The sequence below is a fragment of the Nerophis ophidion genome, linkage group LG02 (genome assembly GCF_033978795.1).
Source record: "Nerophis ophidion isolate RoL-2023_Sa linkage group LG02, RoL_Noph_v1.0, whole genome shotgun sequence".
Taxonomy (NCBI): Eukaryota; Metazoa; Chordata; class Actinopteri; order Syngnathiformes; family Syngnathidae; genus Nerophis; species Nerophis ophidion.
Window position 1 is genome coordinate 12,851,945 of NC_084612.1, and position 23,364 is coordinate 12,875,308.

General features: G+C 39.7%; 1 protein-coding gene across 17 annotated transcripts in view; it reads right to left on the bottom strand.

Annotated features, from left to right (window-relative positions):
• LOC133536781 (protein mono-ADP-ribosyltransferase PARP6) overlaps window positions 1–21,197 on the bottom strand; it is a 96,448-nt gene extending 75,251 nt beyond the window's left edge. For 5 of the 17 annotated variants that reach the window (XM_061877394.1, XM_061877473.1, XM_061877455.1 and 2 more), the window contains exons 1-2: window positions 20,858–21,044; window positions 16,782–16,838 (exon numbers count right to left, since the gene is read on the bottom strand). The gene's annotated coding sequence lies outside the window, so the exon portion shown is untranslated. The other 12 variants (XM_061877413.1, XM_061877340.1, XM_061877422.1 and 9 more) reach the window with 9 other exon arrangements.
• Window positions 21,198–23,364: the final 2,167 nt, after the last annotated feature.

A 23,364-nucleotide genomic window follows, 5' to 3' on the forward strand; every position in this document is an offset into this window, starting at 1 on the left:
GTGACATTCCAGAAACTTATCAGGAAGTCGTGTTATCATCCGAGTCAATGCACTGGAAAAACGCCATGAATGAGGAGATGAAGTCACTAGTGCAAAATGACCCATTCAGGTAAGCGAGCTTTAAAAGCTAAGTGGTTTTATGCACTCAAAACAGACATAGATGGATCTAATAAATTTAAGGCAAGATTTGTTGCTAAAGGATACGACCAGAGAGCAGGAACTGATTACGACGAGACGTTTTCACCGACAGCTGACATGTTAAGTGTAAGAATTCTCATGCAGAAGGCGGCACAGGAGGACTTAATCTTACATCAGATGGACGTGAAGACCGCGTATCTACACACACCCATCAACTGCGAAATCTATTTAGAACAACCACTAGGTTACGAGAAAAACTCTAACACTGGTGAAAAACTGGTATGTAAACTAAAGAAATCCTTGTATGGACTCGAACAGTCGGGCAGAAACTGGAATACAGTGCTACACACTCATTTATGTGAAAATGACTTTGTGCAAAATGATGCAGATCATTGTGTATATACAAGAGAAAACTATGGTCAAAAGGTAATTCTTATTATTTGGGTAGATGAACTTATTTTAGCTACCTCAAGTGAAAAATCAATGCAGGATGTAAAAAGAATGTTAACTCAGAGATTCAAAATGAAGGATTTGGGAACCCTAAAACATTTCTTAGGAATAGACTTTGAACAAACACATGGACTAGTCAAAATGTCACAAGAGAGATATCTGAAAAAGGTTTTACAAAGGTTTGATATGGAAAATTGTAAACCAAAAGAAACTCCTTGTGAACCAAAACTTGATTATGCAGAAAATGTTGAAAAGTTGAAACAACCAAGACAGTACAGAGAAGCAGTGGGAAGTTTAATTTACTTATCAACATGCACTCGACCTGACATAAGCTTTGTTGTGAGTAAACTATCTCAACACTTTAATGAACCTACTATGGAACATTGGAATACAGTGAAACATGTATTCAGATACCTAAAAGGTACATCAGAACAAGGACTTAACTTCAAGAAGAATGTAACTGAAAGACTCGGTCTGACAGTTTACTGTGATGCAAGTTGGGCATCAAATGAAACAGACAGACGTAGCACATCAGGCTATTGTGCAACTTTGTGTGGAGGCAGTTCATTCATTTCATGGAAGACAAGAAAACAACCAACAGTACCTCTTTCTACTTGTGAAGCAGAATACATTTCTTTAGCTTCAGCTATACAGGAGTGTCTTTACATTGCACAGCTACTAAAAGGACTTGATAACTATCAATATGTTAAAACAAAAGTGTACGAAGACAATCAGGGTACGATTGCACTCACTAAAAATCCTGTTAACAGACAAAGATGCAAACACATTGATGTGAAATACCACTTCATAAGAGACATTGTTGCTACTGGTAGGGTAATACTGGAATATTGGCCTACAGAACAAATGGTTGCTGATATCCTGACAAAACCAGCTACTAAACAGAAGTTGAAATGTTTTTCACAGAATATGTTTGGCATGGGGCTTCACGGTGGCAGAGGGGTTAGTGCGTCTGCCTCACAATACGAAGGTCCTGCAGTCCTGGGTTCAAATCCAGGCTCGGGATCTTTCTGTGTGGAGTTTGCATGTTCTCCCCGTGAATGCGTGGGTTCCCTCCGGGTACTCCGGCTTCCTCCCACTTCCAAAGACATGCACCTGGGGATAGGTTGATTGGCAACCCTAAATTGGCCCTAGTGTGTGAATGTGAGTGTGAATGTTGTCTGTCTATCTGTGTTGGCCCTGCGATGAGGTGGCGACTTGTCCAGGGTGTACCCCGCCTTCCGCCCGATTGTAGCTGAGGTAGGCGCCGAAAGGGAATAAGCGGTAGAAAATGGATGGATGGATGGATGTTTGGCATGTTGGGATGAGGACTAGAAGGAGAAATCCTAACAAAACAGGATGATGGAAAATGTTCTTAATATATTGTTTAACACAGTGAGCTAATAGCGAGTGGGGGTGTTAAGATTGTATATATCCACGCTCTTACTCAGTGACTGTTATAGAGGTAGGATGTTGTAGCGCATGTTATCCCCTTGAGGGCGCTCTGGTACTGTGTAGTGTTTAACACAGAAGCAGTTGTGTGTTTAACAGAAGAAGAGAATAAAAAAGTCTCCTCGGTGAGAGGACGTTGATGTTCAAGACCCGTTGAAAGAACTCTGTTAAGCTCAAACACCTTAACAGAAAGAATCGGAATCGAGAATCGTCAGGAATCGGAATTGAAACAAAGAATCGGAATCGTTCGAATTCAAACGATACCCAACCCTATGTATGAATGGATATCCATCCATATTCTACCGCTTATTCCCTTTGGGGTCGCGGGGGGCGCTGGTGCCTATCTCAGCTACAATCGGGCGGAAGACGGCGTACACCCTGGACAAGTCGCCACCTCATCGCAGATGATTGGATGTACATAGTGGAATATATTTGGGAGTGTTCTAATCTTTTAATGGCTTATAAGTAGAGGAGACACAGAAATCAGCGTAGATCAACGGTAACTTTATTTTTCAACTGTAAGCAAATGCGCCGCAGCATCCATTCCGGTCCTTTAACAATCACTTTTTCTTCAGAATCAAAAATATATATCCATATTCATTTATAGCCTAATTATTTGCACACTATAGACAAGTGATGCACCGAAAATTTGGTCGTCTTAAGTTAAAGTTAATTTACCACTGATAGTCACCCCCGCACTAGGTGTGGTGAAATTGTTAGACTAATTATGTATATATTATTACACGTTGCTATAATTATTGTCAATTGTGCTGAAGTAATATTTTCTCTGTCTGTGCAAAGCTGGCAATCCAAAAGATTGCAAGCCACTCTGGTATCAGTGTCTATGTCCAGAAACAGCCTGCTGACTGCCAAGGCCGAATACCGCCGTGACCCGGACAGAGCAGAGACAAGGCGATATCACCACTGTCAACAAATTTGCATTTTTGTATAATCATATATTGTGTCTAACTGGAGTTGTCGAGATTATCCCCTTCCCTCAGCGGCAGCTTCAGTGATGTAAACAGAGACCCATCCATCCATCCATTTTCTACCGCTTATTCCCTTTGGGGCAGCGGGGGGCGCTGGTGCCTATCTCAGCTACAATCGGGCGGAAGGCGGGGTACACCCTGGATAAGTCGCCACCTCATCGCAGGTAAACATCGACCTCCTAAATAAATCGAAGAAGCACGTCTCCCGTCCAAAGGCAAAACCCGGTAACTCATTTTTGGTCAAAACTGAGCTGATAATAATTTTGGAGTTCCTAGGTGATATGCTTTACATTAGTGTATGCGATATTGTAATTTGTTCCGTAAGTTGGCTGTTACGCGCATGGCAGGACCTAGCAACTACCACATAACCGCGTAGATACAACGGAAAAACCTAGTATCTCAAGGGACCAATCGGAGATTCTTTGTCAGTCGCCCTATTGTCTTTAATGAGACATTTGCACGAATGGGGGCGGACGGTCAACCTGATTATGTGATATTATGGCACGAGGGGATATTTGGAAGATTGGCCCAGGACGTTGCAAGCACCTTCATTAAATGTATTGTTCTTGATTCTTCCCCTTGCATACTCTTTTGGGCAGATAACTGTGGAGGTCAAAATAAAAACTGGACGCTGTACACGGCTCTTGCCCCAATGTGCAAACGCAGAATGGGGCCCACCCGAGATTGTGATAAAATATCTGGAGAAAGGGCACACATTCATGAGAGCAGATTCAATCCATGGCTCAATCGGCAAGAAAATGAAAGCTCAAGAAAACATCTATCAATCAATCAATCAATGTTTATTTATACAGCCCCAAATCACAAATGTCTCAAAGGACTGCACAAATCATTACGACTACAACATCCTCGGAAGAACCCACAAAAGGGCAAGGAAAACTCACACCCAGTGGGCAGGAAGAATTCACATCCAGTGGGACGCAAGTGACAATGCTGACTATGAGAAACCTTGGAGAGGACCTCAGATGTGGGCAACCCCCCCCACTCTAGGGGACCGAAAGCAATGGATGTCGAGCGGGTCTAACATGATACTGTGAAAGTTCAATCCATAGTGGCTCCAACACAGCCGCGAGAGTTCAGTTCAAGCGGATCCAAGACAGCAGCGAGAGTCCCGTCCACACGTTTGATGACTTTCTAGATCTGTGTAAGACAGCATCAAGATAGATTAATTTTCCTGTGTTTTCTCAAAATCAGCTAGAAGTGAGTTACTAGGTTTTGCCTTTGGACGGGAGACGTGGTCTGGACTTTTAGAACGTAGTTTGGACCTGTAACTAGAACACAGCCCAAAACACGTGTCTCCTCATTGAGCCAAATTGAACTCTGTCTCTGCATAATTCCTTGCTTATTGTCTTTTTAATAGATGTCATCAGTGTTTGAACCTGACATAAATTACCCTCTGCATTTGACCCAGCCCCTTGTTCCACCCCCTGGGAGGTGAGGGGAGCAGTGAGCAGCAGCTGTGGCCACGCTCGGGAACCATTTTGGTGATTTAACACCTTTTAAATAGACTTTGCTCACCGAAACCGTATGTTGTGAAGAAATATCCACTGAAGCTGAAGAAAAAGTCACATACGAGTCGCATTCAGGTCACATTGTGTTAAGACTGAAGTCACATTTGAAAAGATCAGATTCCAGTCAGATTCAGGACTACCTCCTATTGTAGCCTGAATCTGATGCCAAACGATCAGATTTGAAGCACTTTGGAGCGTTTGGACTGGCAGAAAAAATCACTTGAAGGCAAAACAATCAGATTTGATGACCAGCGTAAACGAGGCCTTATATTCTGAAGCGGCTCATTGACCCTTCGAAGAAAAGGCCGTTACACATTGGTCTCACGTGTCTTTCCAGACACAAACCAATGTCCAAGGGTAAATGTGGACCCCGACTTAAACGAGTTGGAAAACCTTCTTCGGGTGTTACCATTTAGTGGTCAATTGTACAGAATATGTATTGTACTGTGCAATCTACTAATAAAAGTTTCAATCAATCAATCCTCGAGCTCACTTCCTTTTAAAGGGCTCTGCTGCCGTCAAACTTAACTGATGGAGAATTCGGACACCACTTGATTGACGTGATTGCGCAAAACAGGGGGAAGGGCTAAATTCAAGGGGCAAGGGGGAATATTTGGATTGAGTCTCACTAACACGTTTTTGTCACGCCTATGGTTCATGTTTTTTTTTGGTCATGCTATGTTTAGTTTTTTGGACATTTAGTTCTGTTTTGCATTTCCTTGTTTGTCTTACCATGCCAACTTATTTAGTTTTCTGTCATGTCTGATCATGAGTTTTGTATGGCCATACTACCCTGAGCATCCCCAATCTCACCTGTTCTCAAAGCTAAACAGTGCCTGGCCTGGTTAGTACTTGGATGGGAGACTGCCTAGGAATACCAGGTGCTTTTGACCTTTGGACTCTAAGTTCCTTTTTTTTTCACTCCCTGTTTTGTTACCATGACAACCAATCAGTTCAACTGTCTTGGCTCACACCTGTTTTCACTTATCATGTTCATTATTTAAGCCACAGTTACCAGTTAGTCAGTCTGGCAACATCACCTCATTCACGCCCTCGATTATCTGCTTCATGCCTTGCAAAGCTGTCCATTTTGTCCACGTAAGTTTTTGTTATTCATGCCACTGCGCAAGTGTTTTAGTTGTAGTTTATAGCCTTTGTGCTAGTCTTTTGTTTCATAGCTCAGTTTTTTGTACCGCCATTGTGCGCGCTTTTTGTTGGTTCCTGTTTTTAGTTTTAGTGTTAAAGTAAAGATGTCTTTACCTTCACGCCGTTTCCACTCCATTCGCTTTGCACCTCGGGAAAACAAACCAAGACCAAGTCCAAGCCTGACAGTCTTCCATTTCATTTATCGCTCGGCTCAAGCTTGTTTGCCCTCAATGTGCATTACACCATGACAAAGCAACGCGTACGTGATGTCGTATGCAACCCAGCAATTGCTCAGGAATCAAAGTATTTATATAAATATGTATATATATATATATATATATATATATATATATTTATTTATTTATTAGGGCTGGGTGGTATATCAATATATACAATATATCGCGGGTTTGTCTCTGTGCGATATAGAAAATGACTATCGTAATATTCGAGTATACGTTCTCACGCAGTTGCTTTTAGCTGCGGGCATTACACTTCAGGCTCTTCTCACTCTTTCCTGTCTCTCCTTCTCACAGACAAGCAGGCGCACATTCTTACACACGTCACTTACTGCCACGTCATACGTCACATACATATACGCCCTCACCCAGCAGAGAGGTAGCAGACTGGGCTACGTTAGCTGCTAACTTAGCCGTACGAGTGGGAATACGAGAGAAAGAAGGTGCGGATCTGGTAACAAATGAAGGAAGACTTATTCCCCAATAAAAACAGCAGGGGGTCCATCGTCTGGCAGTGGTTCAACTTCAAGTGGGAATATGTCGAACGGACAACCTTAATTTGTCAAGTGTGGGGCAAAAGCGTTGCTATAAAAAGTAGCATTACTGCTAATATGTAGCATCATTTGAAAAGTCACTCGTTAGAGAATTAAGAGAATTTCATAACGTTCGTTGTAACCTACCACATAGTGACGTACGAATACTATTTGATTTCCTATTATGCAGCTCATTTTTATTTGACACTTAAAATGTCTCTGACAATCTTGCACTTTATGTTTTGGAAATGACTTGAATGTTTGTGCCATTGCTTAATAACTTTAATAAATACACTTTTGGTCAATTGACTTAGTTGTGAATTCCATCTCTGCATGAAAGTTTAAAAGTAGCATATATTAATGCAGTATGAAGAAGAATGTTTTAATGTGCACACATAGAATCATCATACTGCTGTGATTATATGTATCAAGTGTTCATTCAAGGCCAAGGCCAAATATTGTAATATATATCGTATATTGCGATATGTCCTAAAAATGTCGAGATATTAAAAAAGGCCATATCGCCCAGCCCTAATATATATATATATATATATATATATATATATATATATATATATATGTATATATATATATATATATATGTATATGTATATGTGTGTGTGTGTGTGTATATATATATATAATACAGTAGAGACCAAAAGTTTGACTATTTACATTGTAGATTGTCACTGAAAGCCTCAAAACTATGACACCTGTGAAGTGAAAACCCTTTCAGGTGACTACCCCCTTTAAGCTCATCGAGAGAATGCCAAGAGTGTGCAAAACAGTAATCAGAGCAAAGGGTGGCTATTTTGAAGAAACTAGAATATAAAACATGTTTTCAGTTAGTTCACCTTTTTTAGTTAAGTACATCAGTGGTCACCAACCACCGTCGTGAATACATTTAATCCATCCATCCATTTTCTACCGCTTGTTCCGTTTGGGGTCGCGGGAGTGCTGGAGCCTATTTCAGCTGCATTCGGGCGGAAGACCGTCTACACCCTGGACAAGTAGCTACCTCATCACAGGGCCAACACAGAAAGACAGACAACATTCACACACTAGCACCAATTTAGTGTTGCCAATCAACCTATTTCCAGGTGCATGTCTTTGAGAGAACATCCAACCTCCACACAGAAAGATCCAGAGGGCAGGATCGAACCCAGGACCTTCATATTGTGAGGCAGACGCACTAACCCCTCTTCCACCATGCTGCCCGAATACATTTAATATTTTACTATTTAGGTATCATATTTAGAACATTTTCTTTTTTTTTCTGTATGTAAAATGACAGCAATAGCTTAATGAACGGTGAGACATGAAAAATGCAATATCTCCTCATAATTTACCCCCAAAGTCCTCTATATTAACAATGAAGAGGTCCGACTTTTCCACCATTGCAAACCAAATCAAAGGGATTATTCTAGGGTTTTTTGGATTTGGGACCTATGCCACTCTCGCAATGAAACATGTTTCATGCGCACACGTTATGGATAATGGCGTAAAGGCAGGACTGCAGGGCTTGACAGGCGTAGTTAGACGATCTCGGGGTTGATCCGCACTCTGTGATGAAGTGCATTGGTGCAGGTGGTTTTACCAGCTCCGAGGTGGGGTCGAGGGTCAGTGCCTCGGGAGTGTGAGTCAGCTTCGGCGTAGACTTCCTGTTCATTTGGGTTAATCTGGCTGCAGGGTTTGGTAGATGGGTGGCCAAAGATGTCACTCATCAGTGCCAAATCGTCACTGGCACGCTGATGTGGTGTTTCAGTCTAATGGTTGCTTTAAAGGCCTACTGAAACCCACTACTACCCACCACGCAGTCTGATAGTTTATATATCAATGATGAAATATTAACATTGCAACACATGCCAATACGGCGTTTTTAGTTTAATAAATTGCAATTTTAAATTTCCCGGGAGTTTCGTCTTGAAAACATTGTATAATGATGACGTGTACGCAAGACGTCACGGGTTTTTAGGAAATATGAGCGCTGCACACACACACCCAGCTAAAAGTCATCTGCTTTAACCCTATATTTACACAGTATTTTGGAGATCTGTGTTGCTGAATCTCTTGCAATTTGTTCAATTAATATTGGAGAAGTCACAGTAGAAAGATGGAGTTGGGAAGCTTTAGCCTTTAGCCACACAAACACACAGTGATTCCTTGTTTAAAATTCCTGGAGGTGAAACTTTACCATGGATCAGAGCGCGGTCAAGCGAACATGAATCACGACGGAATGTCAACCAGCGGGTTTCGGTGAGAAAATTGTGGTAAAAAGTCGCTTCTTACCGGAGATCAGCTGAGCTTGTGTCATCCATAGCTGCCGTCGACTCCCCTGAGACACTGGCGTCAAGACATCCGTGGACACACCCCTCGGATTATCAGGTACTGTTAAACTCACTAAAATACTAGCAACACAATAGAAAGATGAGGGATTTCCCAGAATTATCCTAGTAAATGTGTTTAAAAACATCTGAATCCATCCCAATGCAATCGCGTTTTTTTTTTTTGACTTTTTTTTCTTTCTTCCTAGTCCGTCGCAATCAATATCCTCAAACACGAATCTTTCATCCTCGCTCAAATTAATGGGGGAATTGACCCCCCCCCCCCCTTGTTTACCTGTATCTCATCTTTTTTTGTAAGGGGCGCTGGAATCCGGCAGACCCGTCAGCGATCCCGTTCTGTTTCCCTGTAATGTTTGTCTGATCTTGAATGGGATTGTGCTGAAAATTTTAATTTTCCTGACGGAATAAATAAAGTACTATCTAATATAATGTCCTGTGCTGGGCTTTGTCCACCAAAACGTGTTTCTTTCATGCTGCCTTTACTGTCTTCACCGATCTTTCAGCCGTGCCATTTAATGCTGGATGGTAGGCTGTGGTGTTGTCCCGATACCAATATTTTTGATACTTTTCGATACTTTTCTAAATAAAGGGGACCACAAAAAAAATGCATTAATGGCTTTATTTGAACAAACAATCTTATGGTTCTTTAAACATATGTTTCTTATTAGGGACGGCGTGGCGCAGTGGAAGACTGGCCGTGCGCAACCCGAGGGTACCTGGTTCAATTCCCACCTAGTACCAACCTCCTCACGTCCATTGTGTCCTGAGCAAGACACTTCACCCTTGCTCCTAATGGGTGCTGGTTAGCGCCTTGCATGGCAGCTCCCTCCATCAGTGTGTGAATGTGTGTGTGAATGGGTAAATGTGGAAGTAGTGTCAAAGTGCTTTGAGTACCTTGAAGGTAGAAAAGCGCTATACAAGTACAACCCATTTATCATTTATTTCAAGTTTGTCCTTAAATAAAATAGTGAACATACAACTTGTCTTTTAGTAGTAAGTAAGCAAACAAAGGCTCCTTAATTAGACTGTTGACGTATGCAGGAACATATTGTGTCATTTATCATTCTACTATTTTGTCAACATTATTAAGGACAAGTGGTAGAAAATTGACTATCAATCTACTTTTTCATTTACTGTTAATATCTGCTCACTTTCTCTTTAGCATGTTCTATCTAAACTTCTGTTAAAATGTAATAATACTTTATTCTTCTGTTTGGATTCTTTACAGTATTTTTGATGATACCACTAATTTGGGTATCAATCCGATACCAAGTCGTTATAGGATCATACATTGGTCATATTCAAAGTCCTCATGTGTCCAGGGACATATGTCCTGAGGTTATAAACATAATATATATTTAAAAAAAACGAAAAAAGATGTTGTAATGGCAAAAAAAATCAACGTAATTGTAGTAGTATCGACTAGATACGCTACTGTACTTGGTATCATTACAGTGGATGTTAGGTGTAGATCCACCTATGGCGTTTGTTTACATTTGGACGCCGGTGAGCTACGGTGTGTAGTGAAGCATGTTTAGCTATTCCTCATCCTGCAGAGATGATAATTGTAAGAAACTCACTTTATTTGTCGCCATGGATGCGAGGATTAGTGATTTAGAAGTAGCTACAACACTGCCGGTTGTGGATGGACTTTAGCCGCTAGCTAGCTAGCTATGTGTTAAAACACCTCTTCCTGAGGGCGTTTCAGTGTTATAATTTCACCTTTATCTTTAGTTTTTAAGCCATATTGTCTGCTTGTGAGTACCCAGTGACATAGCTCGCCCAAAGCTGAAGAAAAAGTCACATACGAGTCGCATTCAGATCACATTGTGTTAAGACTGAAGTCACATTTGAAAGATCAGGTTCCAGTCAGATTCAGAACTAACTCCTATTGTAGCCTGAATTTGATGCCAAACGATCAGATTTGAAGCACTTTGGAGCGCTTAGACCGGCAAAAAAAATCACTTGGAGGCAAAACATCCGATAGTTACGCTGTTACACTTTGGTCTCACATGTCTTTCCAGACACAAACCGATGTCAAAGGGTAAATGTAACGTGCAGACTTCTCACAATCATATATCATGTTACATTACACATGAGGCAGAAAACAAGGAACACGGTTGGTGTTCATAAGCAAAAAGCTATGGTAGCTTCAACTGCGCTGCTAGCTTGTTGCAACGTGCATTAAAAAAATACAATAAACAATTCAAAACGTGGCTTATGTGGCTGTTCTGTTTATTCTTTCAACATTGATAAAACAAATAATATAGTGACGGCTATTTCAGCTAAGTATACTATAACTCGTAAAACCAGCAATGTCAGGACGTGACGATGACAGGAGTGCAGGTGCACCGGTACTTTTTAAAGACTGTATAGTACCGAATATGATTCATTAGTATAATGGTACTATACCAATACCGGTATACTGTACAACCCTAGTAGGCTGGCAAAAGTTTCATGCCATTGATTTTCAGGAACTGCTTGAAATCACTTGCCTCAAATTGAGGTCCGTTTTTCGGACGCAATAAAATTTAGCTAAACTTGAATAAAAGAGTTGGACGAGGCGTTGATATGGGATTTCTCTATATCATAAAAACTGTTGCCAATCAACCTATCCCCAGGTGCATGTCTTTGGAGGTGGGAAGAAGCCGTAGTACCCAGATGGAACCCACGCAGTCACTGGGAGAACATGCAAACTCTACAGAGAAAGATCTCGAGCCCAGGATTGAACTCATGACTACTCAGGACCTTTGTATTGTGAGGCAGACACACTAACCCCTCTGCCACCGTGGTGCCATGTGATTATATGCATCAAGTGTTAATTCAAGGCTAAGGCAAAATATTGAGATATATATCGTGTATCATGATATGGCCTAAAATTTTAGAAATATTTAAAAAAAGCCATATCTCCCAGTCCTACTTGCAAGCTAATCAATGTTACAACAGTTGCTGAATTTCCCCCAAGGATCTATAGAGTACTTTCTATTCTATTGTATTCTATAGAGGGATTTAATACATTGTAAGGTTTGCTCCTGAGGAACCCTGAAATATCGGTTACTTGGTAGGTTGAAATTTATTTTTAAGATTGTCACACCGCGGTGTGGGAAGTCTTGTTGTTTTTTCTGTCTTGTGATCTATGTATTTTATTTTGAAAAGCTACCCTCTTGTTTCAGATCACGGGTCCTTCCTCTTGTGTCACCAGTCTGACGTCATCCTTGATTCCTGATTGTTTCCGCCTGTTCCCCATCACTCCCACATCCTAAACCGGGCGGTTTAGCTCGGTTGGTAGAGTGGCCGTGCCAGCAACTTGAGGGTTGCAGGTTCGATTCCCGCTTCCACCATCCTAGTCACTGCCGTTGTGTCCTTGGGCAAGACACTTTACTCACCTGCTCCCAGTGCCACCCACACTGGTTTGAATGTAACTTAGATATTGGGTTTCACTATGTAAAGTGCTTTGAGTCACTAGAGAAAAAGCGCTATATAAATATAATTCACTTCACTTCACTTCACTATTTAAGCTCACTTCTCTATTTGTCCTTTGCCAGATCGTTTCGTTTTTCGTGCCTTCTAGCGTCCATGTTCATGTCCACGTTCATGTCCTTGATTCCCTCCTGGCCTTGCTCCTGTTTTTTCTTGTTCTCCTTAATTTTTGATCATAGCAGTTATTTTTTGCTGAAATTTTGAATTTACTTTTTTCCTCCTTCGAGCGTCCTTAGTTTTCCTTCGTCGACCTAATTGGTGAGTTTTTTGTTGTTCCAAATTTCATTTTATTTCCTCATTGATTGAGTGATCGTTTATTTATTCATTGATATTGCATTTGTATATATTATTAGAGTTTATTTTTCCTCCTGTTGGAGCGCGTTTTGTTAATTCTTCTTGATATTCTATTTTTGTTAAGTTATTTTCTTAAAGTAGTATTCCTCCTTATTTTTTGGAGTGATTTTTTGAGTTAAGTGGTTATCCTCGGATTTATTTTCCGTACGTTGTATATATTTTTGTGAAATACTTTTTTACCGGAGGTTAAAAAGTTATTTCAAAAATAAAAGCTGTTATTTTTGGAAACTTCCCTCTCTGCATCTGGGTCCTCTCATTTCCAAGTCGTAACAAAGATGTATACAGTTTCAATGTGATACATCCCATATTTTAAGTATTTTTAATTTCTCCTTAAAACATGTCTGAAAATGAATGGGACGAAGCGAAGCTTTTTTAAGTCTACCAATTTTTTACTTCACAGCAATGACTAACACATATGTTCCCTTCCTGTTCTCAGTGTGTAACACGCATTACATCAATTATTTTTAACTGGCATGATTGACATGAAATATATGCTTTATAAATATGGCAACAATGTTGATAAAAGTAATTCTAGCATCCTTCATGTAGTTTATAGGTGAGATATTTTTCAAGCCGGCTGACAATTTCCTCCTGCTGCTTGCTCTTCGTTACGTTTTATATTAGCCTCAAATTTGCCAATTTAAACAAAGTGTTTAAATTGTCATCTTCATATCAATCCAATTCTGTCATGTTATTTAATTGAATCACTGGACATGAATAAAAACTTGCTCCTTTAATGAGTCCATGCACGCTGTGAGTGTTACGAACGGAGGCTTACCGAAAACACACAAATTGGGAGGAAAAATCTCATAGAGAAAGCTAAAAACGGGAATTCTCGGCAAATAAGTATCTAGTATTGAATAAAATAAAAAATAGCGATAAGTAGAGAGTAAAATAGTAATAATAAACATTTCTCCCTTGTGATTGCTTTCAGCAAGTCTCCTCTGTTTACAAGAACTTGTCAGATATGTATACAGTACAGGCCAAAAGTTTGTACACACCTTCTCAATCAATGTGATTTCTTAATTTAATGACTATTTACATTGTAGATTGTAACTGAAGGCATCAAAACTACAAATGAACACATGTGGAGTTATGTACTTAACAAAAAGAGGTGAAATAACTGAAAACATGCTTTATATTCTAGTTTCTTCAAAATAGCCGCCCTTTGCTCTGATTAGTTTTTTTGCACACTTTTGGCATTCTCTTGATGAGCTTCAACAGGTAGACACCAGAAATCGGTTTAACTTGAACAAAAAACAGAATAAAATAACCTTCATTTTATCTATGTGACCGGTAACATTTACTTTTACTGTAATGTATTTGCATAGCATCCCACTCAAAGTGGTCATTTTTCATTAAAAGCACTAAAGCAGTGATTCTGCACCTGTGCCCATCGTGTGGCACACGGGCTCCATTAAAGATTTGATTCATTATTTAAACACAGTGTTTTATTTTCCTATATTAAAACACAGTGTTACTTTACAACTGTGTGTAATGTGACAGTAGCCAAACATGTTCAAAAGAATTAAAAAAAAAAAAAAAAACTCTGCTAGGTTTTTAACAAATACCTAAGCCTATTATGCTACTATAACTTAATATCGGTTATTAAGGTGACACTTGGTTTAAAACCTTTGGGAACCATTGGGTTATAAAAAACATCAATAGACTAACTGCAAATGCAACCTTGTTTAGGGAGTATTGTATAATTTCTGTCATTGCAATTATTACACTGGTTATTTAATTTTAACAAATGTCCAAATTTTACATTGTGTCCTATCCACTGAAGAGCAGAGAAACCTGCAAAACAGGCTTGTAGGGATAAAATAGCCTCTGTATGTTTTCCTGACCTAACGTATATCCATCCATCCATCCATTCATTTTCTACCCCTTGTTCCTTAGGCTGCAGCACCCCCCACAACCCCATAAGGGACAAGTGGTAGGAAATGGGTGGATGGGTATACGTTATGTCAGGAAAAAACACAGAGGCTGTTTCATCCCAACAAGCCTGTTTTGCAGGTTTCTCTAATCTTCAAGGGATTTTATTCTGTATTGCATTCTATAAAATCCACTTAAGAGCAGAGAAACCTGTGAAACAGGCTTGTAGGGATTAAATAGCCTCTGTGTTTTTCCTGTTTGACTGTAGAGGCATTAAAAAAATATATGAATAATATATATACATACATATATATATATATATATATATATATATATATATATATATATATATATATATATATATATATATACAGTAGGTCCGACTTGTCGACGGCAGTGGTTCTCAAATGGGGTAAGGTAAGCATACCTCTGGGGGTACTTGAAGGTATGCCAAGGGGTACCTCCATCCATCCATTTTCTACCGCTTATTCCCTTTTGGGGTCGCGGGGGCGCAGGCGCCTATCTCAGCTACAATCGGGCGGAAGGCGGTGTACACCCTGGACAAGTCGCCACCTCATCGCAGGGCCAACACAGATAGACAGACAACATTCACACTCACTTTCACACACTAGTGCCAAGTTAGTGTGTCAATCAACCTATCCCCAGGTGTATGTCTTTGGAAGTGGGAGGAAGCCGGAGTACCCGGAGGGAACCCACGCATTCACGGGGAGAACATGCAAACTCCACACAGAAAGATCCCGAGCCTGGATTTGAACCCAGGACTGCAGGACCTTCGTATTGTGAGGCAGACGCACTAACCCCTCTGCCACCGTGAAGCCCGCAAAGGGGTACCTGATATTTATTTTTTTTATTCTAAAAATAGCAACAATTCAAAAATCCTTTATAAATATATTTATTGAATAATATTTCAACAAAATATGAATGCATGTTCATAAACTGTGAAAAGAAATGCAACTATGCAATATTCAGTGTTGACAGCTAGATTTTTTGTGGACATGTTCCATAAATATTGATGTTAAAGATTTATTTTTTTGTGAAAAAATGTTTAGAATTAAGCTCATGAATCCAGATGGATCTCTATTACAATCCCCAAAGAGGGCACTTTAAGTTGATGATTACTTCTGTGTAGACATCTTTATTTATAATTGAATCATTTGTTTATTTTTCAACAAGTTTTAGTTATTTGTATATCTTTCTTTCCAAATAGTTCAAGAAAGACCACTACCAATGAGCAATATTTTGCACTGCTTTACAATTTAATAAATCAAAAACTGATGATATAGTGCTGTATTTTACTTCTTTATCTCTTTTTTTCAACCAAAAATGCTTTCCTCTGATTAGGGGGTATTTTAATTTAAAAAAATGTCCACAGGGGGTACATCACTGAAAAAAGGTTGAGAACCACTGGTTTAGGGTGTACCCCACCTTCTGCCTAAATGCAGCTGAGTTGGCCTCAGGCGGCCGCTAGAAGATGTATATGTATATGTATATATATATATATATATATATATATATATATATATATATATATTTTATATATATATATATATATATATATATATATATATATATATATATATATATATATATATACATATATATATATATGGATAGATATATATAGATAAATATATATATCTGTGTGTGTGTGTGTGTGTGTGTGTGTGTGTGTGTGTGTGTGTGTGTGTGTGTGTGTGTGTGTGTGTGTGAGTGTGTGTTTTAAATGCCTATAAAGCAAAACAAGGTTGCATGATTGCAGATTGACTACAGGGAAGTGTTTTCTATTTCCATGGTTTCCTACGGTGACTTATTATTTTTTGAATGCCCCATCACTCGAATTGTGTTTTAATTCTTAAAGACTGCACTGTATATCGTGTATGGCAAACAATGAATGTGTTTTCCTATTCACGAAACATGAAGCGAGTTATTGCTGCACAGCAAAATGGTAGAGAATGCTAATGTGTCTCCACGCAGCATCAGATGTGCATAATACTGACATCCTCTGATGATAAAATATATATATTTTGACGCTCCTGGATGCAAACAGCATCCTGACATGCACCACCACCACCACCCTCCCCCTCCCCATTCCCTTTATGGTGTCACATACCAATAGTGCATACCAGCAAGCATCGTCCTCATTTCGCCTCAATATTTAGCACAAATGCAGCCAGGCGGAATCTACCCCCCCTCCTACATCCATCCATCCATCCATCCATCCATCCATATTTACCTTCACAGAGAGTCAGGATGCTGCCCTGGCCTCAGCCTCTTCCTCCCGCGCCCACTCCTGCCGCGAAAACCGCAGATGACAAAATGCTCATTTAGAAAAAAAAACAAAACCTTCAATCCCACGATTATTGTTTTTTTCTTCTTCTAACTAATGCCAAAGAGCTCGTGTATTTGTGACTCGCAGCTCTCAGCTTCTTCTGCCTTGTCTGGTGTTTTTTTTTTTTTTTTTTTTTGCCCGACAACACAGGAGAGAGATTTGGAGCATGCTCAGTGGGAGCAGACAGCCAAGTCACGTGACCTGCAGCTGACTGCACCGCTGCTAGAGGGACGAATAAAAAAAAAGCAAAAAAAAAAAAAATGGAGGAGAGGCTTGTGCGCATGTTGTTTGTCATCGTCTGCTGATGAGTAATGGGATGTGCGATGGGGGAGGCATTGTCCCACCTGGTGGCGCTGGTGTCCTTTTTTTTATATCTATGTTTGCTACAGAGAGTGGGGGAAATTGTCCTGGTAGACTTTTCTTAAATAAGAATGCCACCAGGTGTTTATTCAACTAATAGTGTTTAACAGACACTGAAAAGGTGTGGTATTTTTAGTGTGGTGGCACTATCTTTTGTTTGGTGTTACATATTGAAAATGTAATTCCTGTTTTAATGCCTTGAAACGGAAGTAAAGTTAAAGTACCAATGATTGTCACATACACTAGGTGTGGCTAAATTATTTTCTGCATTTGACCCATCACCCTTGATCACCCCCTGGGAGGTGAGGGGAGCAGATAACAGCAGCGGTGGCTGCACCCAGAAATCATTTATGGTGATTTAACCCCCAATTCCAACCCTTGCTGCTGAGTGCCAAGCAGGGAGGTAATGGCTCCCATTGTTATGGTCTTTGGTATGACTCGGCCGGGATTTGAACTCACGACCTACCGATCTCAGGGCGGACACTCCATCCACTAGGCCACTGAGTAGGTGTAAAACCCCTTCATAGCGTTTCTTCTCGCAAGGATTCTTCATCCATGACCTCATATCTTAGGTCATGTATTGTCTAGTTTTTGTGTGTTTTACCTGTGTTTTGGTTTTACTTCCTGTTTTGCGCTCTTATTTTGATACTACTTTCAGTTGAAACGGAAGTAAAAACCCCTTCATAGCGTTTCTTCTCGAAAGGATTCTTCATTCATGCAACCTCATATCTCATTTTGATTGATTGATTGAAACTTTTATTTGTACCGTATTTCCTTGAATTGCCTCCGGGGCGCTAATTAATTTAAAACCTCTTCTCACTCCTGCGCTTACCAAAGGCATGCGGTAAAAGTAAGCATGCGCTAATTATTTTAAAACCTCTTCTCACTCCGGCACTTACCAAAGGTATGCAGTAAAAATTTGGGTGTGATTCAAACTTGGACCTTAAATCCTACTGAATAGCTCTTAATCTTCTTCCCTTTATGCGATTTCAAATTACCGGTATTGAAATCAGCCTCCTCCATTTTGAAAATGATGACAGGGGAAGTGTCACTCGTGACGTCACTAGTTTGACCAGGAGGTAATACTAAGCATGCGCCAATTATTTTGAGAAGCGAGTTAGACCCGGCAGTAATTCAAGGCAGTCGCATACTATATGCCCTGCGGCATATCAAGGAAATACGGTAGATTGCACAGTACAGTACATATTCCGTACAATTGACCACTAAATGGTAACACCCGAATAAGGTTTTCAACTTGTTTAAGTCGGGGTCCACGTTAATCAATTCATGTATTGTCTAGTTCAGGGGTCGGCAACCCAAAATGTTGAAAGAGCCATATTGGACCAAAAATACAAAAACAAATCTGTCTGGAGCCGCAAAAAATTAAAAGCCATATTACGTACAGAAAGTGTTATGAGATATAAATTGAATTATGAGGACTTAAAGGAAACTAAATGAGCTCAAGTAGAGCTACAAATGAGGCATAGTAATGCAATATGTACGTACAGCTAGCCTAAATGGCATGTTAGCATCGATTAGCTTACAGTCATGCATTGACCAAATATATCTGATTAGCACACTCCACACAAGTCAATAACATCAACAAACCTCACCTTTGTGCATTCATGCACAACGTTATAAGTTTGGTGGACGAAATGAGACAGAAAAAGAAGTGGCATAAATCACGTCTTATAAAGTCGGAGAAAGTTATGCATGTAAACAAACTAGGGTGAGTTCAAGGACCGGCAAGATCAGTAGGACAAAAGGGCGCTCGCCAAATACTCGAATATGTGAAGCATGTTCTATATAAACAGTGTGCTTTATAGCAATTGGGGAGGTTTGAGTCATGTTTGTCCTCCTACAGAAACCAAAGTAAAACAAAAAAAATGTTTTTTCCCCCTCATCATTTCTATTTTTCATATATTTTTGAAAAAGCTCTAGAGAGCCACTAGGGCGGCGCTAAAGAGCTGCATGCGGCTCCAGAGCCGCGGGTTGCCGACCCCTGAACTAGTGTGTTTTACCTGTGTTGTGGGTTTACTTCCTGTTTTGCACTTTTATTTTGTTCCTACTTTCTGTTCGGTTGGTGTTATCCTGCTGTAGCTTCATCCCCTGCTAATCATTTTTCAAAATTGGCTGTGGAATATCCGGTGAGATTGATACTATTTTGTTCATATCGAATCACTCGCAAACGTTCTCAGTCTTTTGGTGTCGGGAATCAGATAAATATGATAATAGCTTCAATATAAAAGCAACCATACGTGTACTTTAAAGCCTTCAGGAGATATTTAGCAGCAGATGAAACACTTAATTGCTAATACCGGCAGTTGATGAGAATGGCACTCAAAATCACGGCGACACGCACTAAACAGGAAGTAAAAACAAAATAAGAGCACAGAAACGGAAGTAAACACAAAACACAGGCACATAGAATGCCTTTGTTGTATTTTCTAAAATGTAATTGTATATTTCGTATTTAACACAGCACCATGATACAGGTGGCACCACTTTGTTTTGAGTTGAGTTGAGTTTGAGTTGTTTTCGAACATGCAAGCATACAACATGATACATCACAATCTCCTGTTTCTCTTTTCAACATATCCGAAAAGGAGTAGGAAAAAGCAGAGCTTATTTAATCCTACCCCTTTTCTTTTAGATAACAGTTGCTAAAAAATGTTGTTCACTTCCTGTTCTCAATGTATTCACAATATACTCTATAAGTAAGCCCAATAAAAGTAAATACATACATAATTGGTGAAGTGAGTTGTATTCCATACGATGAGATAAGTAAGATTATTCTGAGAATGAAAGAATGGATGGATGAATAAATTCAGAATGTTTAGCATGGTTCTTCTTCTTTGTACTTTGTAAACACTTTAAGTTTGAAGAGTTTTTTGAAGTACATCATATTAGTACATTGTTTGATTGCTTTGCTTAATCCATTCCATAATTTAATTCCATTTAGTTTTTCTGAGTAATGTGTGGATTTATTACAGAGCAGTGATACAGGTGGCACTGATGTATGTCCTTTTCATCTAATTTGTATTCTTATATTCAATACAGAGCTTTGATAAAGGTGGCATGGCTTTTTTTTCTCTTTGTTTTTTCGTTTAGTATGTCATTTATTTTTATTATAGGTGGCATTCCTTTATGTCAAATATATATTTTGTATTCAATACAGAAAAGTGGTTCATGAGGCACTGATTTTTGTTCTTTGCATCTAATATGTATTTTATATTTAATACAGAGCAGTAATCGCTGCTTTAAGGTCTTTCTGGCAAATAGATATCTTATATTCAGTACAGAGCATTTATACAAGTTAATTATTTTACATTTAATACAGTATAAGGCTGTTTTCATTTTGTATTTAATACAGAGCAGTGACAAAGACTGCAGGCTTTTGTTTTGTTTCTTATTAAAATATATTGAAAATAGGTTGCAATTTAGATGTATTTCGAACATTGTATGAATTCATACAAGTATGTAGCTTTTGTGTTTTCTTCTCTTAGAGCCCCAGTATTCCTCCAGTCATGAGGTCCGTCCGAGCCCCTAGACTTGATTGACCGGTCTTATACAGGTGAGTAAGTAACGGCTTGTTCAATACAGTGACGAGAAGGATTCACCTTGTTACTCACCACCGTGTGTCAGTCCTGTTCAGTTGTTATACACCAGACCAAACAACAGCCATTGTCCAACAACGCCCGTTCTTGGTGGCTCGACTGTTGCTGCAAATCTGAAACTGATTTAAATTCCTCAAATAGAATATCTAACAATGCACATAAGCATACAAGTTTGAGAGGCAAAAGACAAGTTTACCTGAGTTCATCATTTATATTGTGTCAATATCGCGAAAATCCCTTTGTGGGCCGATACTGTAGATCTTCAGCCAATCATACAATTTGAAAAACTTTGCATTAAAAGCGAAACCTTAAAGTCTCCAAATGTCCGGGTTGCAGCCAGGGGATTTACCTGAAAGAAGAACCAAAACCAAAACTAAAGCAGAATCAACATTTTACCCTTAACCCTTGTGTTGTCCTCATTTCTTGTATACACCTTGTGTCCTCCCGGTCAAAATGACCCGTCTTCACTAAACCCCTAATATAAGCAGCTTAATTAAATTTAAACACCAAATTACATCTTGCTTGAAGAAACAACTTGTCATGTGTGAATAACTGAGTTTTCCCTCTTTACTTTATTTCTATACCTTAAGAAAAGAAAAAAAAATGTGCGTTTTGAATGCCTTTTTATTCATCCCAATGACTCAGTTTCTTTCTTTTCTTTCTCCAGTAAACAATTGAAGACAATGTACAATATAAAAATATGAAAAATAACATGACCCATTCAACTAATGGCACAAGTAGGCCAGTATGCAAGTGTGCAGCCTTTGCAGATACATTTCTTACACCTGCAACACACATTTTGTGTTTTACAGTCCTTTTGAGGGCAGGACTGACATCTCTTCTTCTTACTTCTAGCTGGGGAAGTGGCTGTGGTAGCTGGATCCTCAGGTTGATCAGAATAGCTTTCGCAACTGCTGCTGAGGCTTCTGTTTGGGGGGACATGCTTCCTTCTTTCAATGAGTGGAATTACAAGTGCCTTTCCCGGCTGCACCAGGAACACCCTCCTCTTGTTCTGCTCACAGGACATCCAGGTCGGATTGATCTCTCTACAAATCACACAGGCATTGAAGGAGGAAACATCAATGATGTTGTGGAAGATGACCAGGGCAGTCATCCTTCTGCAGGCGTATGTTCCAATCACCTTATCTAGGTTGTCCACACCTCCCTTGTTGCAGTTGTAGTCTAGGATGATGACTGGCTTCTTGTCCTCAAGATCGCTAACGTCGCCATCTGTGTGCAGTGTGCTCAGAAGAACTTCATTCTTGTTTTTCTTTTGGAGGTCAGAAACTAGTGTGGTAGTGGGCATGAAGGCAAACTTTGATGAGCAAACCTCTCTCTCCTTTGACGCAAGCAGTGCAGGTGGGAGCTCAGGCTTGTTCTTTCGAACAACTCACATCAAAAATAGGACAGATACTCTGGGTTGCAAAACAGACAAGACCTGATGTAATGTTTGATTCTTGTGGTCTGGCATCTAGTCTAAAGAATGTGACTGTGCAATCAATTCACAATGCTAATAAGTTAGTTTGTTAACTGAAAGCTGAAAAAGTGACTTTAATATTTCAACGTTAGGGAAATGATAATGCTTCAAACCTAACTGTATTCAGCGATGCTCCATTACGAAATCTTCCAAATTGAGGTACACAAGGGCGCATGTTGATCACCCTAATGGGAAAATGAGGTAAATTCTCCCCCCCTTTTCTGGCAGTCCAAGAGGATCCGACATGTGGGGCGAAACACCCTTGCTGCAGAGACTCTTGCCATGTCGGATGGAATAGACAATGCTGTGTTTTTTGCCACCCTTTATTCTGAGCTCACTACTGGCACCACTGGTCTAAATGCTCCAGCGTTAAAAGTTAAAAAGTACCAATGATTGTGACACACGTACTAGATGTGGCGAAATTATTCTCTGCATTTGACCCATCACCCTTGATCACCCCCTGGGAGGTGAGGGGAGCAGTGGGCAGCAGAAATAGTTTGTGTGACTGATAATTATTCCCTCTATGATGCTCTTCGATCAACAAAACAGGTCACAGAGTAAAGGCTTCGGTTGGATATAAGTGGCATCAAAGAACTAATTCACAACAGAAAAATACAAAAAGTGCTTTGGTCAGCAACAAACGCTCAACTAGTTGACTTTATTACGAAAAAGGGGGTATCACCCTTGATGCTTTTGAAAGCATTGAGTGAAGGAAAATGGGTTCTTACCTAAGTTGATTGTATTGTTTCTGTTGTTTAAAAAGATGTGTATTTGTTCTCAAGAAACATGTGCTATTTGTATATTATTTTATTTATTTATAAAAGATAGGGAGATTGTTGACATGTGTCTCCATATACTGGGTTAACGCATGCCCAGTGTTGATGGGCGGGAAGTGTAAAGTGTTTCCGGTTTTTCCTCTGTGAACCGGAATAGACGTCGTGTTTATTCAGCTGTATTTAACAGGTGAATAAACATTCACTAGTGCCTACAGCATTAACTACGAGAACCACCCAAGGTTGTGGTGAACACATGC